Source organism: Bos grunniens, chromosome 12 (genome assembly GCF_055505025.1).
Source record: "Bos grunniens cultivar Pamir isolate PY7600 chromosome 12, Bosgru_T2T1.0, whole genome shotgun sequence".
Lineage (NCBI taxonomy): Eukaryota > Metazoa > Chordata > Mammalia > Artiodactyla > Bovidae > Bos > Bos grunniens.
Genome location: NC_141176.1, coordinates 58,422,080 through 58,438,947, shown reverse-complemented (window position 1 = coordinate 58,438,947; position 16,868 = coordinate 58,422,080). Strand labels below are relative to the sequence as shown.

Here is a 16,868-nt window from a genome sequence, read left to right as displayed (position 1 = left end):
GACATACAAACCTCTTTTCCTAATTCATAAAAGAAATACATGCCATAATTCACTGCATTTTGTGACACTATATCTGAAATTAGGGTCAACTTTTATTTCCTTTAAATCCTTGATTCTATGTTATCTATATTTCTTGTAATTTTTATATTATGCTTGTTTTCCCCCACCACTCTTACTTTTTCTCTTTCTAACTTCCTTATCTATCTTTAGATGTTTGAAAATTACCTGGTATATTGGAAGCATCACACATTCATTGAATAGTTTAAAATCTCTTTTACTCCATTAATTTTCATTTTAAAATATTTTAACCTGATTGAGCTTATCAAATATTTTGTCTTTAAAAATAATTTCAGCTAGTATCTGATCTCTTTTTAATTTGGAGGATGGTAATTTCGGGCTTCCTATGTGATGCAGTATTTAATAATCTGCCTGCCAATGCAGGAGACACAAGAGATGCAGGTTAGATCCCTGCTTCAGGGAGATACTCTGGAGTAGGAAATAGCAATCCACTCCAGTATTCTTGCCTGGAGAATTCTATGAATGGAGGAGCCTAGCAGGCTACAGACCATGGGGTCACAGAGTCAAACATGACTGAGCAGCTGACATGCATGGAAACTTCAGGCTGAGCACAAGAATCCTGAAATATTGTCCTATTACCAACTCATTACTACCAACCAAACAGAAGAAAGTCACACAGCCTGTAGCCCTCATCCAAATTTTGCCTATAAAACTTCTATCGGAAAACCAATGGTGAATTTGGATTTTTGAGCATAAGCCATCCATTCTCTCTGCTTGGTCTTGCAATAAACTTTTCTTTGCTCCAAACTCAATATTTTGAGAAACTCTGTATGGTCACAATTTGTCAAACATGCTCAAGTGTCTCATGTTTAGTATTTAGTTTCATTCCTATTTAAGTATCTTTCTTATCATAAATATAATTACTACATCTTCATATATTATTGGCCACACATTCTATTTTCTTTTTGTTTCACATATAAAGCTAAAGGCAAGTTTAGTGGTCTTGTGTTTGTGGTGAAGCAAAAGGTCAATTTGTTCATATTTTCATATGGATATCCAACCCTTTATTAAAAGAATGACTCTTTTCTGCAAGGCTAGCTTGTTTTAAATAATGTAGCTGTATGTACTTGGTTCTGCTTTAGGACTCTATTCCATTTCATTGACCTATCTGTTTATCCTTGTGTCAATACTAATTCTCTGAACTACTTTAACTTTAATAGATGTCTAAAAACCCAGCAGAGTACATTCAATGACTGCGTACCTTTTCCAGATTGTCTTGATTATACTGTCTCTCATACTTTCAAGTATTTTTTAGAACCAACTTGTATACTTTCAAAAAATACCTGCAGGGGTTTTGATTGGGGTTACATCATATTTATATATAAATGTGGTGGTTCAGTTGCTTAGTCGTGTTTGATTCTTGCAACACCACAGACTGTACACTGCTAGGCTCCTCTGTCCATGGGGTTTCCCAAGGAAGAATACTGGAGTGAGTTGCCATTTCCTTCTCCAGGGGATCTTCCTGACCAAGAGACCAAACCCATGTCTCTTGTGTTGCAGGTGGTCTCCTGCATTGTAGGAGGATTCTTTACAACCTGAGTCACCCAGAAGCCCATTTATATATAAATATGGAGGAGAATATCAACTTTATAATATTGATGCTGCTACTGCTACTGCTGCTAAGTCACTTCAGTCGAGTCTGACTCTGTGCGACCCCATAGACGGAAGCCCACCAGGCTCCCCTGTCCCTGGGATTCTCCAGGCAAGAACACTGGAGTGGATTGCCATTTCCTTCTCCAATGCATGAAAGTGAAAAGTGAAAGGGAAGTCGTTCAGTCATGTCCGACTCTTAGCGACCCCATGGACTGCAGCCTACCAGGCTCCTCCGTTCATGGGATTTTCCAGGGAAGAGTACTGGAGTGGGGTGCCATTGCCTTCCCTGAATATTGATGCTACAAGTCAACAAAGAGGGTTGCTCACATTTAGTTCGGTATTCTCTCTTTACTTCCAAAACTTTTATATTTTATTGTGGGGAAATATCACTCTGCTTCTGTTTGATTTGGTTTTAATCATGTGGTGATTATCATGTTACTCAAATGCTGTATTTTTAACTTCACTTTTGAACTATTTATCATTGCTTTGTGAAATAAAAACTGAATTTGCACAGTGGTCTTGCCTCCAGTAGACTTACTAAGTTCGCTTAAATTCTAACACCTTAATTACGATGTTTTTGCCATTTCATACTGTTCATGGGGTTCTCAAGGCAAAAATACTGAAGTGGTTTGCCATTCCTTTCTCCAGTGGACCACGTTTTGTCAGAACTCTCCACCACGACCTGTCCATCTTGGGTGGCCCTACATGGCCTGGCTCATGGTTTCATTGAGTTAGACAAGGATGTGGTTTTCAGTCAGTCTGCCCTCTGATGGAGAAGGATAAGAGACCTGTGGAAGCTTCCTGATGGGAGAGACTGACTGAGGAGGAAACTGGGTCTTGCTTAGTAAACCTTTAAACCAATTTTCTGTTGAAGGGTGGGGCTGGGTTCCCTCCCCGTCATTTGACCTAAGGCTAAACTATGGTGGAGGTAATGAAGATAACGGCCACTTCCTTCAAAAGGTCCTATGCACTCACTGCTACATTCAGTGCCCCTAACCCTGCATCAGGCCACCACCAACCAAAACTTCTGCCAGAGACTCTTGGACACTTGTGGGCAAGTCTTAAAACTCAACATTCAGAAAACTAAGATCATGGCATCTGGTCCCATCACTTCATGGCAAATGGATGGGGAAACAGTGGAAACAGTCACAGACTTTATTTTGGGGGGCTCCAAAATCACTGCAGATGGTAACTGCAGCCATGAAATTAAAAGACGCTTCCTTCTTGGAAGGAAAGCTATGACAAAACTAAACAGTATATTCAAAAGCAGAGACGTTACTTTGCCAACAAAGGTCCGTCTAGTCAAAGCTATGGTTTTTCCAGTGGTCATGTATGGATGTGAGTGTTGGACTATGAAGAAAGCTGAGCATCAAAGAATTGATGCTTTTGAACTGTGGTGTCGGAGAAGATTCTTGAGAGTCCTTTGGACTACAAGGAGATCCAACCAGTCCATCCTAAAGGAAATCAGTCCTGAATATTCATTGGAAGGACTAATGCTGAAGCTGAAACTAGAATACTTTGGCCACCTGATGCAAAGAACTGACTCATTTGAAAAGACCCTGATGCTGGGAAAGATTGAAGGTGGGAGGAGAAGGGAATGACAGAGGCTGGATGGCATCACCGACTCACTGGACATGAGTCTGAGCAAGCTCAGGGGAGTTGGTGAATGATAGGGAGGCCTGGTGTGCTACGGTTCATGGGGTTGCAAAGATTCAGACAGGACTGAGCAACTGAACTGAACTTAACTAAAGTACAATCTTACTAAACTTACTCCTTATAATTAACAAGTAACAATCACTAATCACTATTTCTTCTACTGCCCCAGTGGTCTAATGTATTTTTTTAAATCCATGTACCATCATTCTAGTTAAAACCACCTACATTCATCTCATCTGCTGCAATAGCCTACCCACACATATCCTACACATCCTCTCCTGTTGCCTCTAGTTTTTCTGCAACATAGTAACCATGCTAACTGTTTCAAATTTCAAATCTGAATATCTCATTCCCATTTAAGCATTTTAATGGCATCTTATTTTTTTCATCTTAGCATATTTTCTTTCTGTATTTTTACCCACACAGCCTCTCAGCCTATTACATGGAGCATGATGTCTTTGCTTTTCATGTCATGTGAGTAATACTGCAGTAATACACACACACACATATATATATAAGATGCCCAGTTACATCTGAATTTGAGTTAAACACAAAAATTTGATGCCAGAAGCTCAGCTTCTCTGTACACTTGTGCCAAATTGAATCTTGGAGACAGGTTTTGGTGAAGTAGAAAACAATAGCTTTATTGCTTTGCCAGACAAACAGGACCACAGCAGGCTAATGCCCTGAAAGTCACACATCCAAACCTGGAGAAGATAGTGAAAATATTTATAGTAATAGTTCAAAGACGGTGTGATCAGCTTCTGGACAGTGCTCTGATGTGTTAATGGTCAGTAGGAGTTAGCATCATCAACCTTATGGTTCCAGCTGGTCTGGGGTCTATATACTTGAGGACAGCATACCACTAATTGTTAACTTCTCCCACCTGGAGGGATTTTCGGTATTAGAAAACAGCTCAAAGAAAGACAATGCCAAAGAATGTTCAAACTACCACACAATTGCCCTCATCTTACATGCTAAGAAAATAATGCTTAAAATTCTCCAGGTGAGGCTTAAATAATATGTGAACCAAGAAATGCCAGATGTTTGAGCTCTGGATTTAGAAAATCAGAGGAACCAGAGATCAAATTGCCAACATCTGTTAGATCATCGAAAAAGCAAGAGAGTTCCAGAAAAACATCTACTTCTGCTCTATTGACTATGCCAAAGTCTTTGACTGTGTGGCTCAAAACAAATTGTGGAATATTCTTCAAGAGATGGGAATACCAGACCACCTTACCTGCCTCCTAAGAAGTCTGTATATAGGTCAAGAAGCAACAGTTAGAAATGGACATGGAACAATGGACTGGTTCCAAATTGGGAAAGGAATGTATCAAGGCTGTATATTATTGCCCTGCTTATTTAACTTATATGCAGAGTACATCAAGCGAAATACTGGGCTGGATGAAGCACAAGTTGGAATCAAGATTGCCAGGAGAAATATTAATAACCTCATATATGTAGACGACACCACCCTTATGGCAGAAAACAATGAGGAACTGAAGAGCCTCTGGATGAACATGAAAGATGGGAGTGAAAAAGCTGGCTTAAAATTCAACATTCAAAAAACAAATATCATGGCATCTGGTCCCATCACTTCATGGCAAATAGATGGAGAAACAATGGAAACAGTGAGAGACTTTATTTTGGGGGGGCTCCAAAATCACTGCAGATGGTGACTGCAGCCATGAAATTAAAAGATGGTTGCTCCCTGAAAGAAAAGCTATGACCAACCTAGACAGCATATTAGAAAGCAGAGACATTACTTTGCCAACAAAGGTCCGTCTAGTCAAGGCTATGGTTTTTCCAGTAGTCATGTACGGATGTTAGACTTGGACTATATAGGAAGCTGAGCACCGAAGAATTGATGCTTTTGAACTGTGGTGTTGGAGAAGACTCTTGAGAGTCTCCTGGACTGTATGGAGATCAAACTAGCAAACTATAAAGCAAATCAGTCCTGAATGTTCATCGAAACGACTAATGCTGAAGCTGAAACTCCAATACTTTGGCCACCTGATGTGAAGAACTGACTCATGTGAAAAGATCCTGATGCTGGAAAAGATTGAAGGCAGGAGGAGAAGGGGACAAGAGAGGATGAGATGGTTGGATGCCATTACTGACTCGATGAAAATGAGTTTGAGCAAGCTCCAGGAGTTGGTGATGGACAGGGAAGCCTGGTGTGCTGACGTCCACGTGGTCACAAATAATCAGACACAACTGAGGGACTGAACTGAACTGTTCCCTTGATGGGGAACCAGGACCTTGCTCTAAGTCTACACTATTGTCTTTCTTGACTGTTTTCCCCTGGTTTACCTCCCCTCCCTTCCCCAAGTAGCAACTGCTTAAATCATCCTATCTTCCCCCTGGAACTCAGGAAAGGTCATGGAAGCTAAATGAAGTCTATTTCTTGTAATCAAAGGAATGGAGGACACAGAAAGGCTTTGTACCTGGGAGCCCTACATGGCCCTGCTTGGTATCAATATTTTTCATGTATCATTTTCATAAGCCATGCTTGTATTTTTAAAGAAAGTATTTGCTGTTTATCTAAAATTCAAATGAAACCGGACATCTTTTCCTCTACTAAATATGGCAATTCTACATATAAGTACTGTAATCTTATGAACCTCAGTAACAAATCATCCACTTTGTAAACAATTATTAGTTCAGGAATAATATCTGTGCCATAAAATGACTTTGATCACCCTGTAGAGTTTCCTGGGTAGAAGTACTTAGTTTTTATCTGTGATTTATATCTGGTAGATGATTTTAGCTTTGACTTACTTGAGGTCATTATTGTCTTGTGGAAGAAAATAATTTTATTTCCATCTCTCTGGTCAATCTCAGAAAAAGATTGACCAGAGAGATGCAAACAGGGAGAGAAGAAGACAGAGAGAGAGATATTACTGATGGCTTCTCTCAGTCGCTGAATCCAGTAGCAGAAATAAAGACCAACCAAATGAGAACAAGCAAAGTCAGTTTTTAGACTGGGGGGAGCAAGGAAGTCAACCACTAACACCTGCATTTTGGGAGAGAATCAATCGTAGGCAGAGGAGTGGGAGGACTTTTAGGAGAAAAAGGGGAAGCTGCAGGTTTGTCCTGATGGTAGGGTGTAGGGAGGGGAAGGTGGGACTGAGTTAACTAGAAGCAATGTATCCTCTGTGATTGGTTAGAGGTGCATACTTGGCTTTTCTCTTGTTGGTCCTAAATTGGAAACAGGGCCAAAATATAGGGAAGCTGCCAGTGAGTCAATAAATCCTGGCTGTTTGGGGCCGATTTTATAGGAGTTACTGTTTTGGCTTCCTGGACTGTCGGTGGAGATTGCAATCTGGCTTCCCTTGAAAGTCTGATATGTAGCAGCTGGCTTCCTGGGCTGGTTACTATAGATAATGGGCTGGTCTCCTGGGTAGGTTGCTGCAGGTTATGGCCAGAGTTTTATTTTTACACATGGTCTGACTATTGTCCATCTGTATATTCAGTCTTTCACAGTCACATATGAATCATAGATTTTCAGCAATGTGAATCAGTGAATCCCTCTTTATGCCTAGTTTGAGGTATGGATAAATCAGCTGCCTCAAAAAAATTCTGACAAACATGAAAACTTTAGATGTTTTCTGCCCATTTCTTAAAATAAAAAGATACATTATTAACCTGGCTTACAATACTGTAAACAATTGCCTCTGTCTCCCTAGTCTATTGCAGCATCAATCTATCAGTAATTTACAGGCATTAAACTTACACCATATTGGCTCTCTTTCAATTCCTGCAATGGAAGGAGTATTTTTTTTCCTCAGGGATTTTGTCCTTGCATTTTTTCCTTCCTTGTTCTACATGTATCGTCATTCCTGCCCCAATCTGCCACTATTATTTTAAAGTTAATACTTATGCATTGAGCTCTCAAAACAATTCTTCAGGGAACGTTTCACTTACATTCAGATCCCTATTATACACTGTTTCATAAGTCCGAATTTGTTTATTAAATACCACATCACAACACACATGTAATCAACATATAAACTATCAATCATATTGTTAAATATCTATCCATCCTGTTAGGGGTAAGGAGCCTCAACTTTTGGTTAACTGCTCACCCTTCCAGGTAATGCCCCCACAGATGTTGATAAATATATGTTCACTGAATGAATAAATGATTAGAATTATTTTCCAGACATTAAAAAAAATAAATGGATAAAATTATGTCACAACATGTTTATTTAATGGACCATAGCAGGTATAATTATAATTAAATATAAATTAAGTCAGACTAATTGTGTAAAACACACTTTTTCTAACAACATTAAAATTATGAAAGGTTTTATTAGAAATGTGAAAGAATATTTAACACAGAATTGGAGCATTTTCTGACTTTGGTCTCTCTATAATGAATACAGATCATCACTATATAAATCATCCACAGCTATGTTATTTGTACACCCATGTAACAAAGTTACATATTCCATTCTTCATATGTATATATGCAAACCTCTCTTCAGATTATCAACTATGCTGAAATGACTTTCTAAACCCAAGATGGAGTTGATGCTGTCCAGGATACCACATTTTAGCAAACTGAAAATTATGACTTTTAAGTCCCTGGAAATGCTCAATTTGGTCAGAAACATAGTATATCCATTCACTCAAGCTCCAAACATCAAGCTAGTTCTGGGCTTCTCACTCCAAATGAGGCTGACTATGTGGCCCCAGCTAATCAGATATTTTTATTTTTGACTTTCTTGTTTTCTACTCTTTACCCTACAAAAGCATCCTACTCTCTGCCAATTTTGAAATTCTCTGAAAGGAAACTACTTCATAAAGTGTTAATTATGTCTTTTTTCTCTCATTTTTAAGTTGTTCAGAATGAGGTGAGGAATGGGATTGAAAGCTGTGTGCTCACAGTCTGTGAGACAAGGAGACAGAGCCAGGTGCCCTCTGAGTTCATTCTCCCTCTCCTTGTTACTGAGGGATCTGGGCAAGTCACTCGCAGGTTTGAGCCTCACTCTCTTGCTTCCAGCTCTCCAATTCCAACTCACTTTGTTTAAATATACATTATATATATCATCCCCAGAAAGGAAAGCTTCTGGTATAGTTTTATTGGCAGTCCACAATAGGTGGTAGTTGCAAGGACACTCATAAGGCCTCAAGGTCAATCGACAACAGAAGCCACTTGGGGACTTAGGAAATAAGATGAGAAATTCTGACTGTTTTGGTTATCAAAATCTAAGTAGGCACACATCACACTATTTAAAAGCCATTAGAGCATCCGTCACTTAAATCATTTCTTGAAAGGAGTCATAGATCTATTGCTCTGATGCAAATCTTGGAAGCCATGCACAATCTTGGTGGGTATGCAAAAAAAGTTATTAGAGCAATTGCCACCTCACTCTAAGATGCCCTTGCTAGATAAGCTGGTCATAGAAGGTGTTAGATTGACACCAGGTCACCTGCCAACCTCAAGAAAATTTCCATGAAATGAGATACATGGTAAAACACCACAAAATCCCCTATCCAGCAGCACATTGCTCTTTGTAATAAATTAGCTCCAAAAGACCCAAGTTTTAGCCCAAAAGAAGGAGTCTTTAAATATCAGAAACTGAGCACTTAAGCCTAAGAACTGTGGTCCCAGAAGCTGAAGTAACTACAAAAATGGCAAATCTTAGTGAGACAACTTAGAATTACAATAGCCATTATGGAGAACATTCCAATTAGACACAATCATTCATTGAAAAGGTGCACCTGAAAGCAAGCACTCCCAAATCAATCAAACAGAATGGAAGATGTATTTTAACCAGCACGCAGGAGCTTCCCAAAGGTTTCAAGATTCCAAAACAGTTTCATTAAAGGATTCAGTACCAAGAGCTAATAAAAAATGAAAGACACAAGAGGTACCTAAAACAAAACAGTGTAAGACTGATGTGACTCTTGGTACTCTCCTCCATCCTTTTCTACCTGAATACTCACTCACTAATCCTGTATAACAGGGGTCCCGGACCTCTGGTTTACAACATAAAGTGCATAATAAATGTAATGCACTTGAATCATCCCCAAACTATCCCCCCTCCACCTCCCCTGTCTGTGGAAAAACTGTCTTCCAGAAAACCAATCCTCGGTGATAAAAAGTTTGGGGACCACTGTTCTATAGGAGCAGTGAAGAAACCACACTGAAGAAGCCACAAAACCATAAAGTCCACCAAGTCAGTGGTCTTACAAGTGCAATAGCTCCAAAGCCAGTAACCTAGAGCAACACCTTGAGCCTCCCCACTGAACGCTCCTAGGAGTCCATCATCAAAACACTGACCCAGAAATTCATGTTTCATTTGCAACCAACAAAAACACGGGGTGGGGGGTGGAATTATCATCCTAAACAGTTTTGTCAAATCCTTCCACACCAGTTTGATCACCCTATGTCTACCCTCAAAGGATGAACCCCATTTGGGTCCCTCTCAGCGTTGGGAGACTCAAAAGGGATTCTCTGAAAAACCGTTTCAAGTTGTCCTCTTAAACATACAGGGGAAAACTAAAATTTAATGGACAATCATACCAAATTCTAGTTGATACCAGAGCTAACTACTTGACTTTAAATCCCCTTGCCCAGGAGCCTGCAGATGGGCTTTTGGGGAAAACAAGCAGAAACCAGCACAGAGTGAGAACTCTTACCTGGATCAGCTCTCCAGACCTCTGTATTGCCTAGTTGAGAAAGGAAGGTATAATTTTATACTGTCCTTATCTTTCCAATTCCAGACTCTGGTGAACATGGTTTTGAGGTGCCCATGGGTTGTTGATCCCCCTTCTCCCAGGGGCAGCTACTTCCTTCTTGTGTGTCTCATTTTGTGTCTTACAAACTTGGCTTGACTCTCCGCCTCTCTGAGCACGCAGGTGCTCTATTCCTGAGTGTTCATGCAGACAGCGCCACCGTCAGGTTGGAGGCCTCAAACCACAGCCGAACAGAAATGTGGATTGCGTTCTATTTACATTTAGGGTTCTCCTGACTGCCAGCTCTCAGGGGAACTGTCTGTGTGTCCTGCTTTTGGATATTTTTGGAAGTAACTCTGGAGCTTGAGGGGGTGGTGTCTTTTGCAGTCTCTTGAGTCCAAGTGGTTGTTCAGGACAGTCAGGAATATTCTTTTAAGTATCCTGGCTGAAACTTAGATTTTTTTAAGTAACTCTATGGTCAGAAGTTGGTCATATTGAAAGCTGATATTTAGAGCCTAAAAGGAACTATTTTTAGGCTTTCTCCTCTAAGCTAAAATGAAGCTATGCATCCAGAGGGAAAGGAACCATTCCAAAGGCAAACAATTCTCAACCTAGAACCTGGGGATTGTTTGACGTTTAACTTAGTTGAATATATTCTCCCTGACATAAAAAAGTAAGCTAAAGATAATGAAACTGAGGGTGGTCATCAGTTAGTCATTACTAAATAATAGATCATAACATGCCTTCATAGATCAAGCTCAATTTATTTGTTTTTACAAAAACTTGCATATCTTCCTTGTACCACATAGCCACACAATAAGATATGTGGCTGAGTGTTTTTATTCCACCCACCACCACCCGCCCAGGAATTTGGAGCCAGCTGTATCCAGTTCTAACTCAAGCTAGTTAAGACTAATTGGAACCATGATCCTCCAACTGGGCATGTGCAAATGTCTGATCCATGATCTTTTGGAGTCAGAGGGCAGAAACTCCACTCTCAGAGTATGGTAACTCACAATTTCTGAACAATTGCCCCATGAAGAAGCATGCAGGTTAGCTGCACCTGGATGTAATGATGACTACCTTACTTTTTCCTCTTCTTCAGTCACCTTTCTCCATGATCTCTACACCTTACTTGTACCTTACATACACCTTTCACTTCTACCTTCAGGGAGATTTGTTCTCTGTTTTCCCCCTTGGCTGCCTCGTGAATAACATTTCCCTCTGCTGCAAAGCTAGGTGTCTCAGTGTTTGGCTTGTTCCATGTTGTCGGGCAAATGAATCTGGTTCTACAATAACAGTGTAGTTGAATGCTTGGTCACCCCTTGATATCATTCAAGATGCAACCCTATTTTTTGAGGAATTAAAAATGCTTCCCTACAAATTGAGGATCAACCTGTACAACTTCCAACTGAAAACTGGCATTTGCCATCTGCCTCTTTGAGGATATATATCATAAGCTGCTGTGATCTCTGACCACCAACATACCCTGAAGGGAGTTCGGAGTAGAAATCAGGAATTCGGCACCATGCTCTCAGAAAACTGGCCGACTAGGCCTTCAGATAAATAGATATTTTCAGGAGAAGATTATATGAGACTGATTGTTGCATCTCCTCATATCTAAAAAAGTACTAAATCATAAGTGGTGACATCTGTTCCTCATGACTAGTAATAACATCCATGAGACTAGCAGCTATGGGAAGGCCTTCCAGGGCTTCTGTCTAACACTCAGAAAGTAATTGTCCGAGGAGACACATATGCTGATAAAGCAAGACTTTATTGGGAAGGGGCCTGGGTGGAGAGCAGCAAGGTAAGGGAACAGAGGACTGCTTTACCATGTGGCTCTCAGTGTTGGGTTTTACAGTAATGGGGTTAGTTTCCAAGGTGTCTCTGGCCAATAACTCTAACTCAGGGGCTTGGCTTTCCTGCTTGCTCCTGCATTGCAGCCAAGATAGATTTGGGGGTGTACTTGATTGCCTGTCCCCCACCCCCATGTCACCAAAAATCACATATATACTGACTTTCCCTTCTATTTCTTTGGAGTACTTTCTCAGAGCTATCTGAAACAATGTCTCCTGAGCTTCATTCCTCATTCTGTCTCAAAAAACACTTAAGGCACAACTCACACTTTGTACACTTTTTGTTTTCAGTTGACAGAACTTATCTTTCCAACTGAGTCTTAACAAGAATAGAAGGAAAAAAAAAAAAAACTGAACTATACTTTTTCCCAATCCCCAAACCTCACCTTCCAGGGATGGCGGGTCCTTGTGGGCTGCTGTCTATGGGGTCCCACAGAGTCTAACACGACTGCAGCGACTTAGCAGTAGCAGCAAACCTCACCTATTAATTTACCTCAAAGGCTTGCGGGTATTGTAAACATTCTGGTCTTAGGAAAGGAAAGTACTTATTGGCAGAATTTACATTCTTTCTCTGTGCCTTTGAGATGTATTCGTTCTACCCAGTCTTCTTTAGAAACCCTAGTGTCTACAGGCATGCTAAGTTAGCTTCAGGCTTGTCAAACTCTGTGACCCAATGGACTGTAGCCCACCAAGCTCCTCTGTCCACAAGGATTCTCAGGCAAGAGCACTGGAGTGGGTTGCCATGACCTCCTCCATGGGATCTTCCTGACCCAGGGATTGAACCTGGGTTTCCTATGGTTCCTGCACTGCTGGCTGTATTCTTTGCTACTGAGGAAACCCCCAAACCCTGGTAATTTTATCAAAAGAAGGAGGAGCCAGCGGGAGGAAGGCCAATTGGAAATGAGATAAACATATAAACAAAAAATCTTGAAAGTCTACTCCACAGATATTAGTAAAATGTTTAAGACATCTGAATAGTTAACCTTATTCTGATTGCAAAAGCACAATTTGAATCCAACTATTCTTTCATATATTATTGAAAAAAACAAAAGATCTCTGTATCAGTTGTAAGGTGGTATATCTCTGCATATATGCAGGGATGTATAATGTTTTTCTGCTAACAAATAGTATTGCTTATAGAAACTATATTTAATTGGCTTAAATAAAACTCCATACATGCGTGGTAAGTTGTGTCTGACTCTTTGCGACCCTGTGGACTTTTTCCTGCTAGGCTTCTCTTGTCCATGGAATTTTCTACACTGGAAACTATACTGGAGTGGGTTGCATTTCCCACTCTAAGGGATCTTCCCAACCCAGGGTTTGAATCCACAACTCTTGTGTCTCCTGCATTGGCAGGCAGATTCCTTACCACTGGTGCCACTGGGGCAGCACCAAAAGAAAATTAAGTGATATAAATTAAGTATGTTCTCAGAAATACAGAGACTAACCCCCATGTTTTTCAAGTTCACGCGATCTTGGATAATTCTCAGTACATAAAGTTGTTTGTTGGTTTATTCAATGGTTTATTTAAAACAGAGATATATTTAGCATGATTAGCACTAAAAATAATGGAGACATACAATTTTAACTCTACCTAGATTTACTAAAAGTCGAATAAGCTCAAGTTATTTATTATAGAATGTTAGTAAGAAAAACAATTTAAGATGATGGCTAGCTATTTAATGTCATAAATCGTCATGAATGATCTAAACAAAACTGTTAACAAGTAATCTAAATTCATATAACTGGAAGTTTATAAATGAATTTTCAACAGTAATTACGCTTTCTGTTTTGCCTACTTAAAAATAGTTTCCAAAATCATTTTGTTAAGTAAAACTTTAGGGTTACTTTGAGATAAACTAAATGATGGATATTCATTGAATATCTAGATCATTTCCAAAATATGACATGCTGCTAAGTCACTTCAGTCGTGTCCGACTCTGTGTGACCCCATAGACAGCAGCCCACCAGGCTCTCCTGTCCCTGGGATTCTCCAGGCAAGAACACTGGAGTGGGTTGCCATTTCCTTCTCCAATGCATGAAAGTGAAAAGTGAAAATGAAGTCACTCAGTCATGTCCGACTCTTATCGATCCCACGGACTGCAGCCCCCCAGGCTCCTCCATCCCTGGGATTTTCCAGGCAAGAGTGCTGGAGTGGGGTGCCATTGCCTTCTCCGATGACATACTAGAACATTAATTACTGAACAAAAGTTTATCTACTTTTGGATTCTATTTAAAGAGATACTAAACCTATTTGGGTTTATTAGTTTACATATTTCTCCAGTTTGTCACTAAAATTCAGTAATTCAAAGGTTTTTTTTTTTTTTTTTTTAATAACATTGTGGAAGAAAAATGGACAGGGAAAGAAAGAAAAGGAAAGGACAAAAAGAGCTACAGTTGTTTTTTTTTTTTTTTTTTTAAAGATTACTTTTACAAATAATTTATATGGAGCTAGAGAGTATATTCAAATATGCATGTGAAGGAAGATAATGTGGATTGTGCTTTTGCAATTTCTTGTCTGTTATTTAGTTCTTTGGTATTAGACTTGTGCTATTTTATGAAGTAAGGAATAAACATAATGGCTTTCCCTAATATAAACTTGGGAAAACTGGTGCTAAAGTAAGAAAGATATACACAAGTTTAGTATTTTATATATTCCTATATTTATACAACAAGGAAAATCTATTTATTTGAACTGGAACTAACAGTACCCTGACTATTAAGAAGTGATGTCTTGTCAGGGAACAAAACAAAGTATTGCTTATTGGATTTCCTAGTTGCTATCCTTCCCAGAGTTAGAGCAGCTCCAAAGCTAATTGGAACAGAGACCAAATTAATAGCAACAATTGTAATTTATATGAAGCCATAAACTCCTCTTGACAAATTCCTTTTGATGAGTAAAAAAAAAAAAAAACAAGTGCTTGACATTTTGCCACACAAAAGTTAATTGCTCTCCAGTTCCAATTAGAATGACACATAATTTGAGTTGAGTTGCTTAATGTGTTGTTCTAAAGAAGGAAAAGAAAAAAAAAGACATATAACCTGAGGTGACCATGATTTAGTAGTTCATTGCCACAATTCACACAGAGAGCAATAAAACTAGAAATTTCCTGCTCAATGATGACTATATATGCCATTCAGGGTAAATTATTAATTTCTTTTGATGCCAAAGTTCAAGAAGCACCATGTGTTCTAATGTTGACTAATATTAGCTTTGGGGGAACTTTCCTAATTAAAGGCTCATGACAGTGAGCCACATTTAGCAGCAGTAACAGTGAAACATCTGAGAAGAGGAAAAACATTCACAGTAAAAGAAAATATAAAAACAATTTCATTATATTTCAGACTGATATTTTTAAAGTGACTCTTACCTTAGCTAATTACAGCATGTATTGAAAGACAGTAACACAAAATTAATGAGCAAGGGCTGTAGGAGACTAGAAAACAGGGGATCAAAGAGGCTGAAACAAGCAGCACAGAAAGAGTGGGGCTCAAACTAGACATTAAAAGGCAAAAATTCATAAAAGATTTTGCAAATAAAAATGACAAATAAGTGAGAGAAAATCATAGCAGATTATTTTCAACAATAATACAAATTTGACTTCATTGACTGTGGTGACCCAAGGACAAAAGAGCAGATAAAACCAAGGAGGGTCTTGGAAAGCAGGAATGGAAAAACCAGACCCTTATCATCCTTGCCTCCCCCATGTTGTAATTATTAACGGATTTCAGGTCCTCTAGAGCAGTATTATCTGTCTCCTCTCCTACCCCATAGGGAGAAGGTATTTGCCTTACTCTTCCCCCTACCCAGTATATGTGCCTCATTCAATCAGCAAATGACCTGCAAGACCCCTATCCCATTCCTTGTACCCTGGGTATAAAAGTGGATTAAGGACCCCTGTTCAACGTTAGTTCTCCCTTGAACTGGCCCATTGTTCTAACAGCATTTCCCATTCTAATAAACTTTATTTCCCTCTCATTATGTCTTATGTCTGGAAATTCTTTTCCAACCCGGGCACGGACCATGACATTGACTATGCTAAAGTAAAGCCTTTGACTGTGTGGATCACAACAAACAGGAAAATTCTTAGAGATAGCAATACCGGACCACTTTAACTGCCTCCTGAGACACCGGTATGCAGGTCAAGATGCAACACTTAGAACCAGACATAGACCAGTTGTGGATAGTGGATAGTGTGTCCACTGGTTCCAAAATGAGAGAAGAGTCCATCAAGGCTGTATATTGTCACCCTGCTTATTTAACTTTTATGCAGAGTACATCATGCAAAATGCCAGGCTGGATGAAGGACCAGCTGGAATCAAGACTGCCAGGATAAATATCAATAACCTCGTATTATGCAGATGAAACCATCCTTATGCCAGAAAGTGAGGAGGAAATAAAGAGCCTCTTCATGAAGGTGAAAGAGGAGAGTTAAAAAGCTGGCTTTAAACTCAATATTCAAAAAATTAAGATCATGGCATTTGGTCCCATCACTTCAAGGCAAATAGATGGGGAAATAACAGAAACAGTGAGACTTTATTTTCTTGGGCTCCAAAATCACTGCAGATGGTGACGGCAACCATGAAATTAAAAGACACTTTCTCCTCTGAAGAAAAGCTATGACCAACCTAGACCGCATACTCAAAAGCAGAGACATTACTTTGCCAACTAAGATCTGTCTAGTCAAAGCTGTGGTTTTTCCAGTAGTCATGTATGGATGTGAGAGTTGGGCCATAAAGAAGGCTGAGCACTGAAGAATTGATGCTTTTGAACTGTGGTGTTGGAGGGGACTCTTGAGGGTCCCTCGGACTTCAAGGAGATCAAACCAGTCAATCCTAAAGAAAATCAACCCTGAACATTGATGGCTGCTGAAGCTGATGCTCCAATACTTTGGCCACCTGATGCAAAGTGCAGATTCATTGGAAAAAACCCTGATGCTAGGAAAGATAGAAGGCAGGAGGAGAAGGGGACAACAGAGGATAAGATGGTTGGAT

General features: G+C 39.6%; 1 long non-coding RNA gene across 3 annotated transcripts in view; it reads right to left on the bottom strand.

Annotated features, from left to right (window-relative positions):
• Positions 1-10,830, bottom strand: part of LOC147361807 (uncharacterized) — a 32,646-nt gene extending 21,816 nt beyond the window's left edge. Inside the window, exon 1 of one of the 3 annotated variants that reach the window (XR_015137641.1) lies at positions 9,979-10,830. This is a non-coding gene — a long non-coding RNA (uncharacterized LOC147361807). The remainder of the gene's footprint in view (positions 1-9,978) is intronic. The other 2 variants (XR_015137643.1, XR_015137642.1) reach the window with 2 other exon arrangements.
• Positions 10,831-16,868: the final 6,038 nt, after the last annotated feature.